At 40.7% G+C, this 8,459-nt stretch overlaps 1 pseudogene; it reads right to left on the bottom strand.

The window, feature by feature from the left end:
• Window positions 1-7,011: 7,011 nt before the first annotated feature.
• On the bottom strand, window positions 7,012-7,134 carry LOC123461777 (annotated as a pseudogene).
• Window positions 7,135-8,459: the final 1,325 nt, after the last annotated feature.

Genomic DNA, 8,459 nt, shown 5'->3' with positions numbered 1-8,459 from the left:
CCTCTTTCTCTGTCCCCCTCTCTCTCAAATGAATAAAATAAAATAGTAGTTTTAAAAAGTGATAGTCTAATGTGCACCACTCTGCATCTGACTTTACGTGGGTACTGGGGAATCGAACCTAGGTCATTAGACTTTCCAAGCTAGCGTCTTAACTGCTCAGCCATCTTTCCAGCCCCTCATACACAATTTCTTACATGTGCACATTACACTTGGTTGGCTTATTCATTTAAAACAACTAGAAGAAAGCTTTTTTTTTTTAAACTTTTTTTTCCCCTTTCTTTTTGGTTTTGATTGAGGCCAGGGTCTCACTCCAGCCTAGGCTGACCTGGAACTCACACCCAGCTAGAAGGAAGTTTCTGGCTAGAAATAAGATTGTATTTGATAAGAAAAACTCTTGGTGAGTGAATATGCTTACACCTCACCTCATGGCCTATGACATAAAAACATAGCTTGGGGTGGGGGGCACTGAAGAGATGGTTACTGTTAAGGCACTTGCCTACAAAGTCAAAGGACCCAGGTTCAATTCCCCAGGACTCACATAAAGCCATATGCACAAGGCAGTGCGTGTATCTGGAGTTTGTTTTCCGCAGTTAGAGTCCCTGGTGCACCCATTCTCTTTCTCTATCTCTGCCTTCCTCTTTCAAATAAAAATAAAATAAACAAGAATAAAAAGTGATAGTCTATTTATTTATTTCATTGAAAATGACTTCAGATTGTGTCGTTTAGTCCACCATGAATGTTGGAGAGTTGGACTTTCAAATTGCTACATTAGAACACACTATGAATTGTATGCGCCTAGGGACTCCAAAAGAAAATGTTTAAAAACTGAGCATGGGCTGGAGGGATGGCTTAGCAGTTAAGGCATTTGCCTGCAAAGCCAAAGGACCCAGGTTCAATTCCCCCAGGACCCATGTTAGCCAGATGCACAAGAGGGTGCATGCATATGGAGTTCGTTTGTAGTGGCTGGAGGCCCTGGCATGCCCACTCTCTTTCTCTCTCTCCCTCTTTCTCTGTCAAATAAATAAATAAATAAATAAAAATAATTTTTAAAAAGCTGAAAGCTGGGCATGGTGGCACATGCCTTTAATCCCAACATTTGGGAGGTAGGAGGATTGCTGTGAGTTCGTGGCCAGCCTAAGACTACACAATGAATTCCAGGTCAGCCTGGACTAGAATGAGACCCTACCTTGAAAAACAAAACAAAACAAAACAAAATAAAAATTTTAAAAAGCTGAGCATGATGATGTATATCGGCAATGCTAGCACTGGGGCGGTTAAAGTGGAAGGATTGCAAGTTCAAGGCCAGCCTGAGCTAAATAGTAAGACCCTGTCCAGAAAGAAAGAGAGAGAGAAATAAAAAACAAAAGGAAGGAGGAAGGAAGGAAGGATGGAAAAGGAAGAAAGAGAGAGTGCTGGACAGATGGCTCAGCAATTAAGATGTTCGTCTGCAAAGCCTGAGGACCCAGGTTTGATTCTCCAGGACCCACCTAAGCCAGATGCACAAGGTGACACATGTATCTGGAGTTTATTTGCCATGGTTAGAGGCCCGTTATCTCTTACCTGCTCTCCTAAAATATAATATTATGCCAGGCATGGTGGCACACACATGCCTTTAATTCTAGCAGTCGGGAGGCAGAAGTAGGAGGATCACCATGAGTTCCAGGCTCCCCTGAGACTATTCCAGGTCAGCCTGGACTAAAGCGAAACCATACCTTAAAAAAAAAGGGGGGGCTGGAGAGATGGTTTAGCAGTTAAGGCACTGTCACAGGAAGCTTAAGAACCCAGGTTCGATTCCCCAGGACCCACATAAGCCACATGCACAAGGTGGCACATGCATCTGGAATTGGTTTACATTGGCTAAAGGGCCTGGTGCACCCATTCTCTCTCTATGTGCCTCTTTCTCAAATAAATAAAATAAAATAATTAAGAAAAAAAGGCCAGGCATGGTGGTGCATGCCTTTAATCCCAGCACTTGGGAGGTAGAGGTAGGAGAATTGCAGTGAGTTCAAGGACACCCTGATACTACATAGTGAATTTCAGGTCAGCCTGGGCTAGAGTGAGACCCTACCTCAAAAAAAGAAAAGAAAGAAAAAGAGCTGGAGAGATTGCTTAGTGGTTAAATCACTTACCTGCAAAGCCAAAGGACACAGGTTCAATTCCCCAGTACTCACGTAAAGCCACATGCACAAGGTGGCTCATGCATCTGGAGTTTGTTTGCAGTGGCTGGAGGCCCTGGTATGCTCATTATCTCTCTGCCTCTCTCTCAAATACATAAATAAAATAGAAAGAAAGAAAGAGAAAAGGAAGAAGGAAAAAAGATGGAAAGAAGGAGGAAGAGAGGGAAGGAAGGAAGGAGGGAAGGAGGGAGAGAGGGAAAGGTGATGTCTCATTTCTAAAATAAAGTCACTGAGAAAATAAGTGCTTCACATTGTTCCTTTCTGTTTTCTCAGACTTGTTAGTGAGCCCTACCTCTACTTTTGATCATTTACTAACTTCTTTCCTCTTGAACTCACTGCTGCTAGAAAGACCTGAGAACAAGGAGATTTCGTCAGACTTACTGATCAGAAGCAAGGATACAACTTGTTTTTTATAGGTTTTTAAAAAGTGATCTAGTTAGGGTTCTTGAGAAGAAAGAATTGGCCAGTCCTTTATGTATCTTCCTAACAGGTGCCATATGGGAGGTCAAAAGACTCCTGAAAAACTCCAAGTATTATTAAGCCTCTTCAGGACGCCTTAGCCCAGAGCAGTCCTTCTTAGCCCAGACCTGTCCAGCCCACACCATCAACTGTCAGTCAATAAGGCAGCTCTCTTTAGGTGAGAAATAAAAGTGTAATATTCTTTGCTTCAACACTTCTTTGTTTGCTTGCTTTTGTGTTGATTCTTTAAATATTTTATTTACTTATATGAGAGAGTGAGAGAAAGAATGGGCATACCAGGGCCTCTAGCCACTGCAAAGGAACTCTAGATGTATGCAGCACCTTGTACAGCTGGCTTTAGGTAGGTACTGGGGAATTGAACCTGGGTCCTTAGACTTTGCAGGCAAGTGTCTTTAACCATTGAGTCATCTCTCCAGCTCCTTTTGTGTTTATTTGTGAGACAGAGTTTTACTATATGGCCCAAGTTGGGCTTGAATTCTTGGTACTTCAGCCTCTCGAGTGCTAGGAGTACAGGCATGTGCCATCACAATGCCCCCAACAGTAGAATTTTTTTATTCTTCATTCAATTCTACGTAGCCTAAATAACCTTGCAGAGTTAGAAGGAAAATAGTTACCTTCTCCTTTGTTCTTTTGTCTTATATCTAAAAATTATTTTACCAACTTGAGATAAATAAATGCATATATATGTATGGATGCATAATAATTTTTCCAAGTCAAATTTATTTTGGTGCATGAATAGGGCATCCAATCTCATGCATGTGGAGACTGAAGGTCAGACTAAATATAAGAGGGAGGCTGCCAGTCACTGCTCTCCTTTTCTGAGGATGACTAAGCCCTGAGCCATGCAAGAGATAGGCAAGAGGTGAAGGATGCCGCTCTATATTCAGATAGGTTTGGGTTCCACAGAACAGCCAAATGTGATGAAATATTTAGTGATCAGGAAGGAAAAGCACAGGCTGGGGAAAACCTTATGGACTGAAAAAGGTCTCAATAGCCATATTCCCAACTTGTCCTTAATTAAAAAAAAAAAAAAAAAAGACAAGGCTAATATAACAGTTACTTGAATCTATACCAACAACACTATATATTTGATTCCTAATATTATTAGCATGGCCTCTTAAAATTTTCATTGTAGGGCTGGAGAGATGGACCCCGGTTCGAGGCTCGGTTCCCCAGGTCCCACGTTAGCCAGATGCACAAGGGGGCGCACGCGTCTGGAGTTCGTTTGCAGAGGCTGGAAGCCCTGGTGTGCCCATTCTCTCTCCCTCCCTCTATCTGTCTTTCTCTCTGTGTCTGTCACTCTCAAATAAATAAATAATTTTAAAAAAATTTCATTGTAAGTGAACCTGCTTTGCTCTGAGTTTTCAAAAAAGACCTTACATGAATAGGCCCAGTGCCGGGCGTGGTGGCGCACGCCTTTAATGCCAGCACTTGGGAGGCAGAGGTAGGAGGATCACCATGAGTTGGAGGCCACCCTGAGACTACATAGTGAATTCCAGGTCAGCCTGAGCTAGAGTGAAACCCTCCCTCGAAAAATAATAATAATAAAAAAAAAGGACCTCATGAAAGGTGAGAAAGTTACAGTGATTCCACAGGGTGTTTTTGAATTGATACATGAGCATCAAGGTGGGGCCATTGCCCTTCTCTGGCGACTTAAGTACATAAAACAAAATAGGACCTGGCATAGAGTATAATGCAAAAATCATGCTAAGGTCTCAACTCAGTGTTTTAGAAGAGAATTGTTCTGGACCCTATAGAATCCAACAGTTAACAATTATATAAGGATATTAAAGAGCCATGGTTTATAGTTTTAATTATTTCATGCTGCAGAGATAAAATACTTGTGATGGGTTTGAGTCATTTATGATTTAAAATTGTTAAAAGCTTAAAAAGTTAAAAGCCATTTGTGCTGTTTTAATTAAACTATCCCAGAAGAAAAGCTATTGCAATTTCTTACTTTTATGTTGACCATTTCTTTTGGACTAGAACAAAGAATTTCTGGTGGAAGGTAATTTCTTCACCCAGTAGGGCTCAGAGGCAATGCACCAAGAAGGCTTTAAAAACCAGCTTATACCTCTGAAGTCCTAGCCAATAGCCCACAGCTAGTGCTCAGTTAATAGCTGAGGGACTTGAGAGATGGCTTAGTGGTTAAGGTGCTTCTCTGTGAAGCCTAAGGGCCTGGGTTCAATTCCCCAGTATCTACATAAGCCAGATGCACAAGGTGGTGCATGCATCTGGAGTTAATTTTCAGTAGCCAGAGGTCCTGGCATGACCATTCTCTCCCTCTCTCTCTCTCTGCCTCTGATAGATAGATAGATAGATAGATAGATAGATAGATAGATAGATAGATAGATAGATAAAATATTTTTTGTCGGCTTTGGCTAGAGTGAGACCCTACCTCGGGGAGGGGGAGGGGGAGTTGATAAATGAGTATGTCAGCAAAGCAATCTGGGAGACCCCCATCAATGTGAACCATCCTTGTACATCTCTCACTATTTGATTAAATAACGTCATTGTACCAGGCCTCAGGTTCTGCATAAATACAGTCTAAGGTAAGCCTTTGTGTGTAATTGACAGTACAAATACATATGCGACTAGTGGAAAACAGGGCAATGAGGAGTGTGAACTCCTCAGAAAGAATGCCTTCCAGGCTGGGGGTGTCGTGCAGCCGCAGAGCGCATGCCTAGCCTAGCAAGCAGGGGACCCTGGATTTGATCCCAGCACCACCAAGAAATAAAACTGCTTTCTTTTCCCAAAAAGAACCATTGAGATGCCCAAAGTATTGTCAAGGCTCTATATAAGGACTATGGACTATTACTTCCATTAGACTCCTTTCTAAAGTCCAGCCTTCCTCCTTAGAATAACAAGTTCTCTCAAGAACCAACATTGCTTCTCCCAGAACTAGGCCACTGTAGGGTGGGTGGCACCTGAGTGAGACTTCCTTTGCACTTTAGGTGCTGAAAACTTGGTCTCTTTGGAAGAGTTGTCAGATGCTATCAAGACTCACAGCAGGGGCCCAGCCCATCTGGCCATGGTGCGGTGCGCCCAGCTGGGAGAAGCGAGAGGATCCGCAGGATGTCTGCGGGGAGTTTGGAACAAGCCCGCAGCACAGCACGCGGTATTCTCTGCTGCGTCTTTCAGAAGGAGGATAATAAGGAGCAAAAGCTAGTGAAAAAATCAGCTCGAAGAAGGCCAGAACAGCTGAAGAACTGTCGTACTCCTTGGTATTATAGATGTAAACAAAGAGTAAAAGACAACGATTTCACTAAGCAAAACTCCTCAAGGCACTGTGCCTTTAAAAATCTGTTCTGTTAGTAAGACAACTTAAGAAAAATCTCCGTACTTCCTCAATGGATTTTTAAATGTATCAGTCATGTTTCCCACCCCCTGCCCTTCCACTTTCCACCATCCAAATTTAAACTAACTAAAGAATCTAAGGGTGTAAAATTACTGTACTGGGTGGAAGGACTCCTACTCAGGACATCAATAGTACTTTTATGGCAGAAGAAATGCATGGAGATTTTAGTATTCGTGCTAATTTACTTAAAAAGTAAATGGAGAATATATAACAAAAATACATATAAGAAGAAAAAAATATTGCTCTCTTTGTAACGCTGTAGTTGTAGTCTCTCTAAATAGTAGGACGAATTAGATTGAATTATCAAAACAAACAGAAAACTTCATTGTGTCCAGCAGGCAGAATAATTTAATTCGCTTTATAGGTTCTACAGTTTATTGCCTTATTTATTGGTTTTCCAGCTTTCTTGTCATTTTCAGATGGGATCTCATACAAAAATGAAGTTCAGAGTTAAAACAATATTCTGCTTTCAGTTAGGAACTATAGAAGAAAGCCTTGAGGAGGCAAGAAGTGACAGATTAGATAAAAAAACCCGTTATGCACATGTAACTCATTTGCAGTATCAGTAACACACTTCGGCGGGGGTTGGACACAGTGCCTCAGAGTCAGGATTAAGTTCCCATATTAATGCATGCATTTGGTGTGGTTATTTTGGGTGGAAGACTTCATCCATCAATGCCCTCTGCTACTAAGTAGGGCCAACCTGAAACTGATCACCCTGGCCTGTCAGCACTGGCTACTTAATTACATAAAGAAAATTATTTAAAAGCCTTTTGATAATTTAGTAAGTAGTTCAACTTCAGGTTCAACATGTAGCATCTTTTTCAAAGTTCTTCAAGTTCAAGCCACTTTGAAGAATTAGGAAGGAAAGGCTAAAGATTGTTTTCTGTGCTCTGCTAATTGTGGATGTGTGCTTTTATATGCAGAAGTAAAAAAGAAAGATTCAGGGAGCCCTAATGAAGACTGATATAACTTTAAATAATCCATATTTTTATTAACCCTGAAGAAGAAGCAAGCCCTCAAAAAAATTGTTTAAGCAACTCAAGAGTTTTTCCTTTCCTTAGAAATCTTAAGTAAAAGATGAAAGATCTGTATGATCTGAAAAAGAAATCAGAGTATGAACTATTACTTTTAAGGATATTTCTGTTAAAAAGTAATGTCAATATCGTTTGTGTGATGAATGTCTATTTTTCACTATTTTCATGGTCAGCAATGCCATTTGCTTCCATTATTTATCAGTAGCTTGAAAATGGTGAGTTTTTTTCATAGAAAGGAGAAACCTTATTGGAGAAAACATTTCTCCTAATGAAGAACATTTTAATACTTTCAGGTTAATTATTTCACAGGCTACAGATTGTGTGAAAGTACCTAGTTATAAACTCAGAAATGAGTACAAGGAGTGCTATTGAGACATTTTATTTTCATGCAAGAATTTGAGGACTATTTTCCAAAGACACCAATAAAAGTAAAAATACTCTCATTTCTATATTTTAAATGCCCTTCTATGAAAGAAAAAAAACACATAGCAAATGTAGACACTCACAAATCCCTTTATGACAATTTGGACAAACGTACTAACCATGTGAGAAATCATTCATGCCAAGCCCTCACCCCTGCAAACTGCAAAATACATGGTTAAAAAAATTTGAGATCTAACCCAAGAAAATAAGCTTGAAAATGTAATCTGCTTTCCATGAGCAGCTGATGTCTTTGAATTGCACTTTAAGGATCTCTATAAATGAATGATACATTTTTTATTTGATCATAGGCATCAATATTCCTTCATAAACTAGTATTGTCAGATATTTTTCAGTGCATAAGAGTCTTCCTTTATTATTTTTTCTTCTGGTCTTTTTTATTCTGTAGGAACTTATCCTTACAGCACAATAGTTATTTTTGTAGCCCACCTAATAAATTGGATTTTTGTTTGAAAACAAACACCATACACACCCAATTAAAAAGTACAAGAAGAAGCTCCACGGATGCTCTTACCCTCTTTCTTAGTGGGTTCTGGCATGGCACAGTACAAGCTTATTCTCCAAGGAGTGTTCTCCCTTCCAGTACTAGCTGACAGAAACCACCAGAGCAGTCGAGAGACAGTGCAGGTCAATGTGACGAGCAGCTGGGGAGAAACCCAAGGCTTTTATACGGCCTCTGAACATCAATCATGTTGGCACCTCCCTTCTGCAGCACAAGGATGCTGGAACCTGACAGCTATGGGACCTTTCTCCCATCTGTTGTCTGTGCTCTGCCCTCTTGCCGGCTGGAAGGAGTCTCTTGCCCATCTCATGTGGCTTATGAGAACACCTCCAACTTTCCAAATTCAGCTACAGCCTTGGGTCTCACTTGTTCCTCTCTGTCTGCTTGAAAGATACATGTGCCCACACAGCATGCAAAATATTTGCTGGATGATGGAAAATGAACCATGGTCATAATACATGAGT

The sequence above is a fragment of the Jaculus jaculus genome, chromosome 6 (assembly GCF_020740685.1).
Source record: "Jaculus jaculus isolate mJacJac1 chromosome 6, mJacJac1.mat.Y.cur, whole genome shotgun sequence".
Lineage (NCBI taxonomy): Eukaryota > Metazoa > Chordata > Mammalia > Rodentia > Dipodidae > Jaculus > Jaculus jaculus.
The sequence above is the reverse complement of the archived record's forward strand: the minus strand, read 5'-3'. Positions and strand labels throughout refer to the sequence as shown.